We start from the raw sequence: 16,354 nt of genomic DNA, 5'->3' as shown, positions 1-16,354 counted from the left end.
CTTTGGGACAACCATGACCTAGATGACTGAGAATCTCCATAGACCTTCAACCATCTATGGCTCAGATCCTAACTGCTGACAACATAAGGCTTACAATACATTTCCCATGAGAAAAAAGCAACTTTTCTTACTATATTATTTCTGTTAGACAAAGTTTATATATTGAAAAAGCACTACCTTTTCATTTTATCAGCAAATAACTCTCACACTTTTGTATCAACCCATTTCACTTCATTGTCTTTAAATTTAATTTTTAAGAAAAAAAAAGTCTAAAAAAAGACTTAATTAATCAGGAAGAAGAAAGAAGAAAGGAGGAAGAGGAGGAGGAAGAAGGAGAAGGAGAAGGAGAAGAAGTTGTTGCACAGTTTCATTATAAATTGAGTAAATATTATTCTTGCCCACAATTTTATGAATGGGTTGGTATTTCATACAGCCCTGGATCTGTATGAAATCCATGAAAAAATTAGAAGAGATTTAAAATACAGTTCTCAGCAAATAAACTGAGTGACCTATCCCCCCCTCTCTCTCTTTCACACACACACACAGAGCTACCTGAAGGATGGACAACTTGCCCCATAATAGACTGGAACCTGAGGGAGAGGCCCTATAGTGGTTAGTCCCAACATGCTAAAGACTCTTTATCTACCATCTCATAATAGATCTCTGATAGATTGACTGGATTCTTTGTATCTAGTGTGTACCTCAATATTCTTCAAAGAAGTTTCAGGAGACATGCTGTATATAACTCACTGCTTTTCTTCTCAAAACAAAGTTGAGCCCAAGGCCAAGTTTCTCCACAATATCATACTGACTCACAGACACAGACACACATGATATTGTAGCAAAAAGTGAAATAAACTGGGTAGACAAGCTAAAACATGATCAATTGTTTTAGATATAATAATAGTGACAATTTATTAAACTAAATTGTATGCTACAAAATAGAACCCTGAGATCTACAGAATTACACTAAGTGTGAATGAATTTTTCTAGAAAGCTCAATACTAAAATGGAATTCATTTTCCACATGCAAATCTACTATTTCAGGGAGGACTGTAAATTTATTTAATTTCAGCAGGTTAATTTAGAGCAAGAAAAATTGTTTTACTGATGCTTCTGCTAAACAATTAGTTAGAAATCCTTGCTGATTTGTTCCAAGCTACGTAGTAAATAAGATCCATCTTCTGCTCATCCCTGGGCCAGACAACCTATTTCTGTAATGACCAAGATTACTTTTTCAGAAAAACCATCTTTAAAGTTGCAGGGTATGAAAGGTGGGCCACAAAAATGGATTTATATTGATTACCTAAATATCCTTGCTAGGATTTCTAAATATCTCATGCCTGCACAAGGTGAAAAGTCATTAGTAATGCTTAACATTTGCTCTCCCTACTCAAACAGTATTTCTAGAAGGTGATAGACGCTTGAGGAAGCTATTGGAATACGAATGAATGGCATTAATGAGCTAGTTAGTGATGCTACAATGGTTAATCAGGTTTAGAATGTGTGGAACCTCTGCATATCTGGAAGTTGAGAAATTTCATTTTTATGGCATAAAGGAGACAGGTTACATATACTGTCTCTTTTAATTGGCCTAATGGAAACTGAAATCTCTTGCTAAAAAAGACCATACCAATTTAACTTTGCTTCTGGCATCTGGTGGATTGCAGGCAGATATCTGCAAGCAGTAGATGTATTTCCTATGGGGATTTTTAATTATGTACAGACCTCCTCTGATTTCTCTGTTTCTTGATTTTCCTCTTTTTTAAAAAGGGTAAAATGACTCTTGCATTATATTTGCCTGCCTGCCTGCCTGAAATTTATATCCAAAGAAAAGCAATGATATGGTTTGTGTAATATCATTTGTCTCTCCCGCCTCCTGCAATTAACCAGCTACTTCTTTTTAATGATCATTGATGCTGGTTACTTCCAAAAGCAGTTATCATCTATTATAATGGAGTGGATGGAATGCATCCCCATGTCAAATGAATGAAAAAGATGCTGCTCTCTGTGTTAATAACTCTCAACATAGTACTAATGTCAATGGAAGAAATCAAAATGACCAAATAACCTTGTAAAATAATAAGATCATTGATTGATTTCCAATGAAAATGTGGTTCTTAAGATGTGTATCTGTGTGGGATGATTATCAGCAGCATACCATTGTTCATATGTTGTGCTTCTCAGTGCGCGAAACATTTCTTTTCGTGTTTTGCAAAAATGTGGTTTACCTCCCTCTTGATAGTACAACTCTCGCTATTAAGTTTAATATACAGAAACTAGTTTTAAATGTATATTAACCTTATTGGATAGTTGTTAAGATCTCATGAAAATAGTATCTCTATAAAGGCTAACCAAATAATTTCAGATATATCTTTTACGGTGCAATCTCCAGGTATCATAATTACTCTCTTGAGCACCAGACATTATCATCATTTTTAAACCCCATTTTTGATCTCACTGCTTTTTCCACCCACAGTCTCCTGATTTCTAGGCCAGAACCTTAATCATTGTACCAAACTGGCTCTCTATATTATAATAAATTACATTGATATATAACTGGCACCAATAATTCCCCTATCAAAGATATTCTGTACTAAGAAATTCTAGGATAACTTCTGGCAATAAATAATAAAATTGCCACCTCCATGTCTTTCTTATAGGCTTTCGGCAAATTAAAAAAAAAAATCTGGACCAGATAATGGCTCCTTGATTTAATCCAGAAAGACAACTGGGTTTATATTTCCCATTACTTCCTATGATTTAAAAGAAAAGAGAGTTGGGGATGTGAATTAATGACTATATTTGACATCATCATAATCACCCATCATCTTTCATAACCTTTTTCTCTCTTCCAACTCTTAGCCCCGTTTACAAATTGCATTATGATTCGAAGAAGACTGAAACACTGAAAGTGCGATGTAGGATAAATAGTTCCTTTTAAAAAAACATCTTTCTCTTAAGCTTCCAAACTGCAGCTTTTCTTACTCTGCGTTTCAAAGTGTAGCAATTGTACCAGTTCATCTTTCAGTTTCAAGCTGTGCTTTTCTGATGGTCTCACCCAGCAAGGGAGCTTTCAACATTGGAAGGGAATTGGGGCCGGGTGGGGGGGGGGGGAGGAGGAGGAAGAAGGATTGAAGACTTGGAATAGAATGTATTTTTAAAGCACAATTAACAACATGCTTTTATCCAAATACCTTTTCCTACATTTTGCTTAAAAGAAGATGGGAATTAAATGACTATTTTTGTTGACTAATCTGTTCCACTCGTATTGCTCACCTGAGCTTTTAAAAGTTTGCACTTTGGCCATATATCCCTTAATCTTTAAACATCAGCACAGAATGCATAGACTTCTAAATTAAATATATATATATATATATAAAACAACCACAACCACAAAAAAGACATCACGATCATTTTCCAAGTCCCTTGTGTAAATATGGATAAAAAAGGAAACCAAAACATTTGACTGGTAGAAAATGAGTTTAGCTTAATTTTCTTCTTGTTAATAATAATAGGAGTTAATTTGTAACTGACTCAAACATTGAAAGAGATCTAACTTCACATAATTGGCAATTTAAGGCTGTAGGTGTTTAATAAATTCAGGGGGCTTATTTTCATGTATGTGTATAGATAACTGCATACTTGCCTGACTCTAGCTCATCTGTTTTACCCAGTTTCTTAACAGCTAACTCAAAAAAGAATATTCAAGATTCGATTGCAATCAAAATATTTCTTCTACACAAAGCATCCAAACTTGTCCAAGGCCTCTTATTGCCATATCTGAGATTAAGAAGGTGACAGATTGGAAATGGAGGTATGAACTAGCATCAACCTGACTCTTTTTGCCATGCATGTACCTTTATATTTTGCTTTGTGGAAAACGAAAATATTGGCTATTGTTTTTCTATGCAAGGTTTAGGCCCAGGTGAACGAAATCAGGCCTCATGGGAAAAGTATTGAACCAAAGTCTGTGCTATGCTTAATTTTGCAGTTTGCAATTGTACTTTACTTAATATGTTTTTGCTAAGCTTGCTTGTTTCAAATATATTTAGAACATAAGGACTGGAACAGTAAGATATAGGGAACTGAAAGTAGCTGATGGATGCGGGTTCCAATGTACACGAGTATGTGGGAAGTTATGTTCAGCAGAAGTCAGCAGGAAGTCAGCAGAAAATCAGGAGAGGGTGTAAGATTGCTGTCTATGGTCTTAGGATGGAAAAGGGTATAAAGAGTTGGGACTGGACCTTATTGATTTGCCATTGGCCTATAGCTGTCCTTATTGGAACTGCTATGTCATTGGACCTCATTGCAATGAGTTATTAATGTAAGTGATGTGTTATTATGTTTGCTATGTTCCAAATTATTAGCAAAATATACCTCTGAATCTTAAAGTAAGAATTATTGTTTTGTGTTGCTGTCTCTTGTCTTTTTCACTGGGTTTTTTCCACAACAGCTTTTACCCCTTTTACTTACATCTTGCAGTGTTATGCTGAAAGGCAGAACAGAATGTGTTCACATATATAAATTCTGCTTTTTTTTTAAAAAAAAAAAATGGCATAGGAAGATTTGCAGAACTTGTCATTCTTCCTCAGCAGATTTCCTGAACAAATATTAGGTGGCTACAATTGACAGAATTCCAGTAATATGTCCTTCCTAAGAAGGAATTAGGGAAGGGATAGACCCAAGAGATTAAGGAGCTCAAGTACATAAAGGCTAAAGCCATGTAATGAAGGCATCAGCTCCTTCTCCTTAACCTCTGAGATTACTGAGTATTGCTGCAGGAAGAGGCCTATTAATAGTTGTTCTCATGATGTTTCTCAGGATCATCAGCTTTAAGATGTGTGGACTACAACTCCCAGAATTCCCCAGCCAACATCTTAAGGTTGCTGAGATTGGGAAACATTGTTCTAAAGCACTAATATGCAAACATTAAATTTGATTTTATCAAAATCAAACCCAACATGGTTGTTTCTTATGCATTTAATAACTTCCCCTTTCCTATCATGTTAAATTATAGTTTGGCAGACATTTTGGAGGGCTAAGGTGCCACCTCAGGGCTTTATGAGGTTGACAAAGGCCTACGGCTGTGGACTTTCTTTTGTGTTAACCCTGAGAAAAGTCTGGTGTCCTTCAAGCATGATATCTTTGATGTGAAAAAAAGGATGACTTGTTTTCATATTCAACTTATCATTCAATAGCAGTGACTAGGCCTAATGTACCCTGGTGCTTTGAGAAAGCAAGAGAATGACATGAACACTTCAATTTCACACAGATGTATCTTTGTAAGTAAACGAAAGAAAGAGAGAAAAAGCAGATGACAGAAATCCACATTGTCATAGAGAATCAAACATGCTGTCATGGATAAAACAGCAGGGGTGGAGATGGGGGGGCAGGGAACATACCCCATAGTTTTGCAGTTCTGTGATTTTTTTTAAAAGCAGGGGTTTATAAGGTAGGATGTGTTCTACTTTACTGATCACTGCATAGGATCATGAGAAGTCTGCTTGTTAACTATATATGGACATAGACATGTATACATGTGATGTTTGTTCATTAGTTTGCTTAGTGCCTTCAGGTCAGCCTTGACTCCTAATCATTGCCTGGATGAGATCCTGCAGTTTACTCATAACACTTTTGGGAAGGGTTTATGAGTTCCTTTTTCCTATTGCTGATAGACTGATCCAAAGTCATCCAGCTGGCTTTTCTACCTAAGGGCAGGGCTGGAACCCAAAGTCTCCCTGTTTTCAGCCTGGTGTCTTTAACCACTACATCAAATTATCTCTCATATGTGTGTGTGAATAATGGTATGCAAAAGAGGGGGAGGGACCAAGTGGGGTGCTTGTATGACTATGACAAGGTTCTCCTTGTCCCTGCCCGTCCCTTTCCCCTTGCAAGCTACATCTTTGAGAACAGACATCTGAAGAAGTCCTTTTCTCTAATATCATTTGCAAGTTACTTCTAGAATTGGGGTTGTGTTTGGGTTACCTTCAAGGCACAATAAACACTTATGTACATATGTTAAGGTGAGATATGCATCTTTATGTAAAATTCTCAGTACTAACTCAGCAACCTGAGCAGCCCTCAGGCCTGAATAACTTTTCCAGGTAGTAGTAGACATTGCCATGGTTATGGAGATATTCTTTCTGATTAATAAGTCTCAAATTAAACATAATTTGAATTAATTGTATCTTGGTCTGCAATTTGGCAAACTGCTATGTGGATGAGCCATGCTAGCTGCTCATGAGGGTGGTTTACTGGGAAATTAAATGTGGGAGTTGAGAGATGAGAAAATGTATATTGCATTAATGATAATTAAAAGACAGAAATATACTCATATATGTAACACTATTGTCCCAGACAATCAATACTGCTAACTTGGGGCAAACAGATTTCACTGAAGCCTAGTGATATTTTTTAAAACAAAAACTCCTTCTGTTTGGTTCTTTTTATAAATATTTGGCCTCAGAAACATTATAGATCATTTCAGCTTTATAGACTCAGATGTATTTGGCATCTACAGTTTAGTTTCTTCCATATTTTATCCATCTTACAGACTGGGCTTTCTGTCCCAGAGTCACTATTAGAATTCTGGTTAAAACAAAACATCAAACTTTCTCCAAAAGACTGCTGGTTTTTTTGGGGGGAGGGGGAGGAACACTTTGATAAGCTCAAGGGCCAAATGTTCCTTTGAGTTCCTTATCCTACTTTCATTGCACTGTATGTCAAGTACATTTTCCCTCTCAGTTAGAAAAATCCTCTGAAAATCCATATAATCCCCTCAGAAGCCATCTGTGTTTGACATCCAAAGCAGTTTGTTAAGAATTTATGGATTTTCTGTGAAACTGAAAGACAACAATGTTATTACATTTAGATTCATTTGCAATGTCCAGCATTTTTTTCAGTCCTTCTGTATATGCCATCCTCTTTTCATGCAGTGGAAAATTGACATAAACCTCACTAATGTTAAAGACAAACTTTATACTAACACTATTTATTTTCACTGCTTTAGACCATCCCAGTCAATCTACTGTGGAAGATTAACAATACAAATATTAAATAAATAATCCATGAATAAAAATTCAATCATCACGACCTAACGTAACACCATCAACTTAAATACTGATTTAAAAAGAAGAGTCTTCAGAGCTTTCAGAAGCTTTCAGAACAGAAAGGGATCGACCTTTTTTGGGGAGAAAGATTGTTTTATTGCTGTGCTATTGGCCATCATTTAGTAGATGTTATTATGTGCTTTATATTCATTGTTTGTAAACTACCAGGAGTCAATCTGATTCTGGATGCCTATAAATGTAATAAATAAATAATGACCAGCAACATTCCTATCACTATAAAATTACTGTATCGTATGTGGTACCTTTTTCTGGCATCAAATTCAGACAAGAAATTACCAAAAAATATATTTTCTGTCAAATTGCCTTCAGCAGAGCAACTTTTCCTAAATTTACACTTTCTAGATATGTTGGACTTCAAGTCCCCTAACCCCCACCCAATTTGGTCAACAGTTAGGGATGGTGAGCAGAAATTCAATACATGTGGAGCGAACCAAATTGGGAAAGGCTGTTAGTGGATGAGCAGATAATATTGGCAGAAGTGTAGCATTTTTGAGCATGGTTAATTTTTTAAAAGAGAGAATAATTTGCAGAATGCCCACTTTGCTGTACAATTTTTACATGGGCAGAGTAAGTGGCACAAAGCTACAGTATCAGTTGGGAAAAGTTTTAACTTGGTTTTCAACATTATACGCTGTATCTCATCTCTGTCACATGCTTCAAGAGAAGCAAATGGAATAGAAATCAGACGGTAGAAAAAGTTTTATCTGTGCCCTTTTTTTGTGATTTTGAGAACCATCCATTTTTTCCCCCAGCAAGTTACTCACAACTTCTCTGTAATCACGTGAATGAGCATCTCCAGTTTCATTTGAAACCTGATTGCTATGACTGTAGTAATGTGCTCACTGCACAAACAATAAACTGGTATCACACTGCGTACTGGAGGTTGCATTTTGTTCATTAAGCCTGGAGAACTCAAATCAGAGGGCTTCTGTAAAACTGCTGGCTAATGTGGCAATGCTAATCCAGCAGGAATATTGCTGTAGCTCTATCATGCGAGGTTGTTCAGGCACAAGGACCAGATAATTTGGCTCTAGGAGTATGCTGCCAATTTGGGAACCAAGGTCTGTCCTGTGGAGTTGAAGGGCCGTGTGTATGTGAGAAAAGTCTTTACTTAATGGTCCTGGAAAACAAAGGGATCCTGTTTCTCTTTTTTACTGTTCATTTTGTGAGTTGTAGTCTAAGATATTCATCTCTGGCCACAATCAATCAATCTGCAACCAAATTACTTGAAAGAATGATTAACGTAGACGGGTGACAAATTCTGAACTTGCATTTTCTTGGGTTTTCCTGAAACATTTCCCCATTTCACATCCATTATGGTGGATTGTGGTGTCAGTCTCAGGGTTTTCCTTTGCGTGTGTGCCTGCAGATAGGACCAAACTATTGTAAATGGATCCTTCCTTCACACTCTTCGCTGCATTGTCTTGCCCCACTTCATGCCTGTAATGTTAAAGCAATCTTTTTTTTTATTTAGAAAGAACCAGAAGTACAAATTCAACACCTTTCTGTATTTTCACAAGTTTATATTTCAGTACCAGAATACTTGTTCCCTCTTGAAGTTTTTTTTCCTATGCACAACAGCTCTAGTGGGCTCAGTATATTGTTGTGCCCATATCAGCCTGAGTCAGTTTCTATTAATCTTGGCCTTCCTTCTTTAAATTCTTAGAATCCTTTTTCTTTCATTCCTAAATATTGTCATTCAAAAAGCCACCTCTATCTCTTTTTTTCTCAATAGAATACATAGGGTTAGTCTTTTCTTTGAGCATTCTTTGGCACAGAATGTTTTATTCTTTGGAGTGCTTTTATATCGCATTCAGGAAGAGTGCCTTATAAGATTCAAAACTTGAACTTTATGGGATTCCTGGATACGAGTGGGGAAGCATTCTTAAGGAATGCAGACATTAGAGAGGAAAACATAAGAATGATGCTTACACTTCAAATGACATGCCGGATCTGAAATCAAAAGAGCAGGCACAGTTTAGAACTAAAAGTGGAAGAGACCAGATTTTTTTAAAAAAACTAATTTAATACAGTGGAAGTATAAGTGAAATTCAATTAAAACAACTAAATCCAGCTGATATGATTACTCCCTATGTACTTAATAATTTACCTCTCCTGTTATGTTAAAAGTTATAATTTGACAGGAACTTTGGAATAGCTTTAATAGCTTCAGGTTATAAACCTCTGCTGTTCAGAGATAAATCTGCTTCCTACTCTACAAGCTGATACAGTGGTTAAGGCACCAGGCTATAAACTGTGTGTGAGTTTTACTCCCATTTTAGGTGCATCGCCAGCTGGGTGACCTTGGGTCAGTCACTCACTCTCAGCCCTAAGAAGGAGGCAATGGTAAGCACTTCTGAAAACCCTTGCCGAAAAATCTGCAAGGACTTGTCCAGCCAAATGCCAGGAAGTATACATACATACCCATAATTAGGAGGCATGCACACATACCCATTCTACTAGTCATACTCCTTTATCTCTGAAGTTCCTATAGCTCACGCAATTCCAATGTGAAATAACTTACTGGATCAGGCAGTTAATACATCTTCTAGTCTACTCTCATGAAAGAAAGAAGAAAGTTGGTGTCCCATGTCTAATCATCATGGCACACAATAATTTCTTCCACCTTCTTAGCTGTTCCCAGTAGGCACAGCAACTGTATTTTCACAGAAAAAGATGGCAAGGATGCCATCTTCTCTCCCTGAAATGATACGTTTCTAACAGCAGTAGCTAAGACCCAGACATTAAGAGAGAAGGAGGAAAAGAATAGAATAGTTCATCCATCTTCCTATGTGTGTTTTACATACTAAGATTTTATTGTGCCGAGTGTATACATTTATCAGTTTTGATTGGGATGCTATTAAGAGTAAATAAACCAGTGATAGAAAAGGCATAGCTATTATTATTATTTTATATACTAAACTAAAATAGCCATAGCACTTAGACTTATATATCGCTTCATAGCACTTTACAGCCTTCTCTAAGTGGTTTACAGAGTCAGCATATTGTCCCAACAATCTGGGTCCTCCTTTTACTGACCTTGGAAGGATGGAAGGCTGAGTCAACCGCTGATACAGCAAGAATGCCAGTTCAATAAAAAGTAAACTTTGAGTCTTCCAACCCAGTGGACAAAAGTAGTTTGTATCAAGATCAGACCAGCGAGAGGAAGAGACATGAAGCTAATTCCCTTCTCTTGGCCATCAGACCCAAGAATGCTGCCTTCCTACTGCTATTAGCAGTTGAAAAAAAACACATCATGCTTGGAAGATACAGGGATGAAACATTTGGTTCCCACTATCTTCCGAATGTTCGGAATTGGACAACTTGCCACAGCCAACTTGCTGCAGCCAACGTGCTACAGGATAACTCGCCATGGCAAATTCCCTGCAGGACAACTTGCTGCAGGACAATTTAACAATTCAATTTAATTCTTTAAAAATAAATAAAAAAATATTTTAATTTTTGTCATTCACATTTCATTCTGTCCCTCTTTTTGCATCCTTTTTTTAATGCTTCTATTCCATCATTTCTTTGATATTAGTGTAACTCTTGTTGCACAGCAAATTGTCCTGCGGTAAGTTGGGTATGGTTAGTTGTCCCAAGGTGAGTTGGCCGCGGCAAGCTGGGATGTAGTGAGTTGGCCATGGTGAGTTGGCCATGGTGAATTGTCATAGACCCCAGGATCAGAATAATAAAAATCCCAAGTGTGGTGATGTGAGATGCGTGTACAAAAGGGCAAGGCTTTGACTGCATGGTTGCCATTGGGACTTTTGAGATTCTGCTCCTGAGCTTCAACCCAGTGACAGAGATGACTATTGGGAAAATATATATTTTTTCACTGCTAATCTATAATTGTCTCTCTCTCCCTCTCTCACACACACAAACCTCCTCTGTTATTAACCCCTTACAGGAGCTTCAACTGAAATAGATTTGGTTCACAAAACCTAGCTCAACAAAATCATCCCTTTTCTGCTTTTGCTGAAGTTGAAAAGTACCAGGTTAGGGACTTAACCACATCTAAACTATTAATATGGGATTGGGGGCTGTTGATAAATATAAGCAAGTTAACCGCAAACATCAGAGTTATACAGATTAAGGTCAAAAAGTGTGAGCCTGGGTAAACAAAAAGAGGGATGAGCTCAATTATTTTTCAAAACTTCAATATGCTTAAGTGAATACAGGAACAAACACGTCCTTGTACTGTGTAAACTGCAGCAAGACTGATTTGCTTACTATAACTTCATCAAGGACAAAATATAAAGAGAGGAGATAAGTGAATCAGCTTGCCTTGTAGGATAAAATGCTCCTGAAATGACTGCTGTGGCAGGAGGCAGATAATAAAGGAAGAGTAAGAGTAGATGGCCTCTGAATGATCAAATTCCAAGAGATGGCCAGCCCAGAATTCAATTTGTAATTAACCTATTAAAAAGGATTAATTATGAGAACAATCTCAGAATGCCTGAGATTAATCATAAGAAACAACAGATCAATTATGAATCAGCTGTATTGCTGAGCCCTAAACTAAAATCACTTTGTATTAGTGTCTTGCTTCAGTCTAATTGAAACTTGGCATTGGTGCAACACCACTTTCTATTGTGTTTGTGTGCATATAAGTTTGAAAGGAGTAGCTTTGGGGAAGGAGGAGGTAGAAGAAGATGATAATTTTCATTAGGTTAACTCATTCTTGTAAAAAAAAAACCTTGCATGCATTGTTCTGGCTTGCTTAAGATTGATAGCGTGTCTCATTAAGAATCCTTGTTAATCACCTAATATGTAATCGTTTTTTCAGGGATGGCCAAATCACACTAATTAGCTCAATCTGGTTCTCAAAACATTCTTTTTCAGGTTCTTGATAGACTTCCCACCTTTTAAGTAGAATATATTAAAATGTTTTCTTGTCTTAGGTGCTTAACTTTCAAGTTACAAGAAGCAGAAGCAGTCCAGATGTTCGTATTAAGTTTGTCTTTTCAGCCTTGCAAAGCTAATATATGAAATGCTGCATCTGAACATACCTGTGAGACACTTGCTGTAGCATGGTAGCTGCTGTGAGATAGTCAATTTCTACAGAAAAAAATGTATCTTTCTACTTTCATGAATCCTTCCCCAATTATAGGCATTTTCTGTCTTTGCTCTCCTGATTGGTATGATCAACTTGCCTTCAGTCAATCTTTCTGAATGAAAAGGCAAGTCAAGTCTAAATTCAAACTTCCCAGCAATTTCTTAGGTGTGCCCTTCCATGAAAGTTGCTTTGGAAGCCACACAGAGAAGCATTCTGGTATCTTTTATGACATTATTAGAGCAGCAAAATATTAGCTGCTAAAATGTTGATGAATAAAACATATTCTGATCTTGCCCCATGTGAATTTATTCACAAAACTGTCATTATCATTGGAAGGATTTACACTAGTTGCCTTTGTTTTCCACTTCCGGCTGCTTCAGAAATAGCTATGGTGAAATCCTATGACATTGTCAAACCATTTTTATTTTCAACGTGTAAAGGGATATTTCTTTCTACATGAAGTCAGCTAATTCCACTGTCTGACCACCTGCAGGGAGGGGTGAAAAGCATTAAGGTTCCTTCCTTGGCTCACCTCTTAACGCCATTAAATTCCTTTCCATTTAATAATGAGAAATGAACTAGCGCAATAAATAAGGCAGGAGAATCTGACAGTAATTGGCTTTCGAATAAGAACACCCACCTCAATCTTTTTTAAAAAAACAAAACAAAAATGTAACTACAAGCTTTAACTCACAAGGTTGCTTTAGGCAAGCTGTCATCTTAAGTTTATATCTGTCAGTATATAATTTAATAATAATAATTTAACACCATCAAACAACAACATCTGCCTACCCCAGGTCATTGGGAAGGACTCGCCAGGTAGGTAAAAATGCCACATCCAGTCTAAACATCTGACTGACTGTGTGATGAACCATAATAATAATGACGATGTAAAGCTAAGTGAGCAAATGAAGTTAAACATCTTTGAATTTAGAATGTTCATGACATACCAGTTCCCATTTCATCCCATTCCCATTCCTACCAGTTCGTATTAGCTGGATAACAAAGAATGTGCATCAGAAATATTTTCAAAGAAATAGAGAATTCAGTGAAACTCTCAGAGAGGGACATGATGTTTTTGCATTTACAGTTAGTCCTTGCTTAACAATTTAGCAACTGTTTGAAGTTACAACAGATCCCCCAGAACTACTTACAACTTGGTTCTGGAACTCCGATGGCAGCAAACACAATTTCATGATTACATTTCAGGTGCATGGCAACCTACTTACCTTTGCAGCGTTCCCTAGTCATACTGTATGTGATTTATGTCATTTTTTTTGTCAGTTCCCAGCATTAAAAACAATACATTAATTTGCTTAACGATCACCATTGTGCTCATTTAATGACCATGGTGCTCACTTAATAACCATTGCAAAAAAAAAAACCCCAAACACAATCGGATCCGGTCACATAAATGCTTTAACTTACTACCATTATGGCTTAAGATGGAAATTTTGGGCTCCGTTATAGTTGTAATTTTGAGGGCTACCTGTACTTAGTTATGAAATTGACAAAATGTATAGGGAAGTGTTCTGTCTTTTATTGCTACAATCGAAGCAGATTCCAGCTTTCCTTGCTTTAGAAAGAGAACCCAGCAGCTTTTCCAATAGTAGTCCTATGGCCACCATTTAAAGAAATCTGACTCTTGAAAAGCTGTTGGAGAATTTCTTTTTTTTTTTTCATGAAATCCAGAGATTTCACAAATTCAAAGACTGTTCACAAATTAATTGAAGAACTTCAAAAGGAACATTGAAAATCAGCTCTTCAAAATGACCTTGGTGGTTCACTAGCTCAATTTCCCCACCCAGAAATTTCATAAGATCATAATATCTCACACGTCTTTATAATTTCATACACAGATCTCATCTGTTTTTGTCTAACATCTCAATAAACGTTGGCTACCAAAGAGAAGGGTGTTGTTTTTTTTTACAAATTATATGAAATTATAATGATGCTATAGTGATAGTTTACCAGATACCTATTTGTAAACAATTGCTGATGTTGGTACAGCAATGTCCAGTGCCACTTAGTGACTAAACATGACAACAACGCTATCCACAGCTTGTATATCAACTCCCCTCTATTTTTCAGGTAACAGTAAAAAAATCTTTAAGACAGCTGAATGCTGATGTTAGGAGTTTTGTAAATTCTTATTTCCGAAGCCATTTCAACTGTTGGATATCGTGTTTCATTACTTTAATTGCTTGTTTGGTTTCAGTCTGGAATTTTATTTTACATTTTTATTGTATAATGTTCCAAGAGTTTTCCTTTGGTGCAATCTTAAAAGAAAAAGAAAATTATCTAAGTCAGTAAGTCTGGGTGCTTTTATTACTGGCACAGAGTTGCGTGCAGTAGATCACTGCTTTTCAAAACACAGTTTAGGTGACCCTGGCTGGCTCATGGAGCATTCTTCAGCCAGAAGATCAATAATGGAAGATAAGCTTACATTTTATTAACAGCTACAATATATAATATTGGCTATGTAATTAGAGGATAATCTCTGTTTTTACTTTATGTTCCCGGATCTTTTGAACACTTTCTCTAAGCAAGGGGTGGACACAAAATTAATTCCATCCAAATTTCTATACAGGTAGCCTTCAACTTTCAACCACAATTGACTTTGGAATTAAGGTTGTAAGTTGTGCCAGGCATTAAGTGGGTTACCCCATGACTGAGCCCAAATTTACAAACTATTTTTGTGACAGCTGATAAGCAAACAGGATAGTCATTAAGCGAACCATTTTCTGCAATGGTTGGCCCAAAATGTGAATCATAATCATGTGACCGCAAGATGCTGCAAGTGGCAGTAAATGCAGGTCAGTTGTTGAGTACCAAAATGCACTCACAGGACCAGAGGGGCAGCCACCAGAACTTCGAATCTGGGGCATAAGTAACACCGGGGAGATCTGTCATAACTTTGAATGGTCACTAAGTGACCAGTTATAAGTCAAAGACATGAATGTACTGTATTCCCAAAGCATAGGAGAACCAGAATGTATGTGTTCAAGAAAACTAATCTTCCCCCCCCCAGGTATTTGATAATGTTTTCAACTCAATTTGGAAAAAAAAGAATCCAAAACTGCCAAAACTTCTTAAAAATGTAAACAAAATAATATATGCCCCCAAATGCTTTATACGGGGAGAAATGTTTAGAATAAGTACACACCCAAGTGTGTGAAAGAAATGTGAAAGAAAATCAATCAAGCCTTTCAAAATAATCCACTAAACTTAGCCAGATGAAACTGGATTTGACAAGTATATCCATACATCTATCCCCTTTGCTTTTTTCAATGATACGGTCGGATCAAGAGGCGATTAAAAGCTTCTGTTTCAGCTTTATAAATTTGGGCAAAGAATGGCTTGCTTTGGCTTGCACAGAGCCAATTCATTAATTAAGAGTTATATTTTGGCTAGATAGAGTATCTTATGCAATGCAATAGTTTTAAAAACTTCCAGCATCCACTATCACATTTGTGGTTTTGTGGCCTTGGCGTCAGGGTGTAAAATGTCCAGCAAGTGAAAATTCTTGCGTTGAAAATGCTTTTGGCTATTGCTAGACTAGAATTCTCCAGTTGCTGGAAACAAGGAAGAGTTTTTCTTTTGTAGTGCTTCTCTGGCATCTGATACACAGACAGTCAGAATATCTAATTCAACAAAGTCAAGCAATGGGGAAAACTATAATCAGTAAAAATAAATCTTGCTTTCCTTTATTCTGTATCTAATTCAATCATGGATGCTATTCTTCTTCCATTTTTTTCTGCCTCTCTTTGGAAAGGGATGCTTGTTATTAATTAATATTCTGGTAATGATTTGGAACATTTGGTGATGTTGTATTTTATTTTATTCATCAACTACATTTATTTAATTTCCCCAAACTAAACAAATGCACAAAAAGCCCTTTGATTTGCTTGCCAGCTCTTCATAATAATGCCCATATATTTTCTTATTGAATTCTATGCATGCTGGCTTGAAAATAAAGACCTGTTAAACTCAGAACACCTGATTTCTCCAATAAAAACCATGGAAACTCAGTGCTGAAATGGATACAGGGCTTTTTTCCTATGATCATGAAAAGAGTCAGAAAAAGAGATGAAGGAAAACAGCAGTTTTAACAAGCAGAGAAATATGGATTTTCACAAATGTTCTTGAGATGCCTATCATT

The sequence above is a fragment of the Protobothrops mucrosquamatus genome, unplaced genomic scaffold, assembly GCF_001527695.2.
Source record: "Protobothrops mucrosquamatus isolate PMUCROS unplaced genomic scaffold, P.Mucros_1.0 scaffold43, whole genome shotgun sequence".
Taxonomy (NCBI): Eukaryota; Metazoa; Chordata; class Lepidosauria; order Squamata; family Viperidae; genus Protobothrops; species Protobothrops mucrosquamatus.
This window is presented reverse-complemented; position numbering follows the sequence as displayed.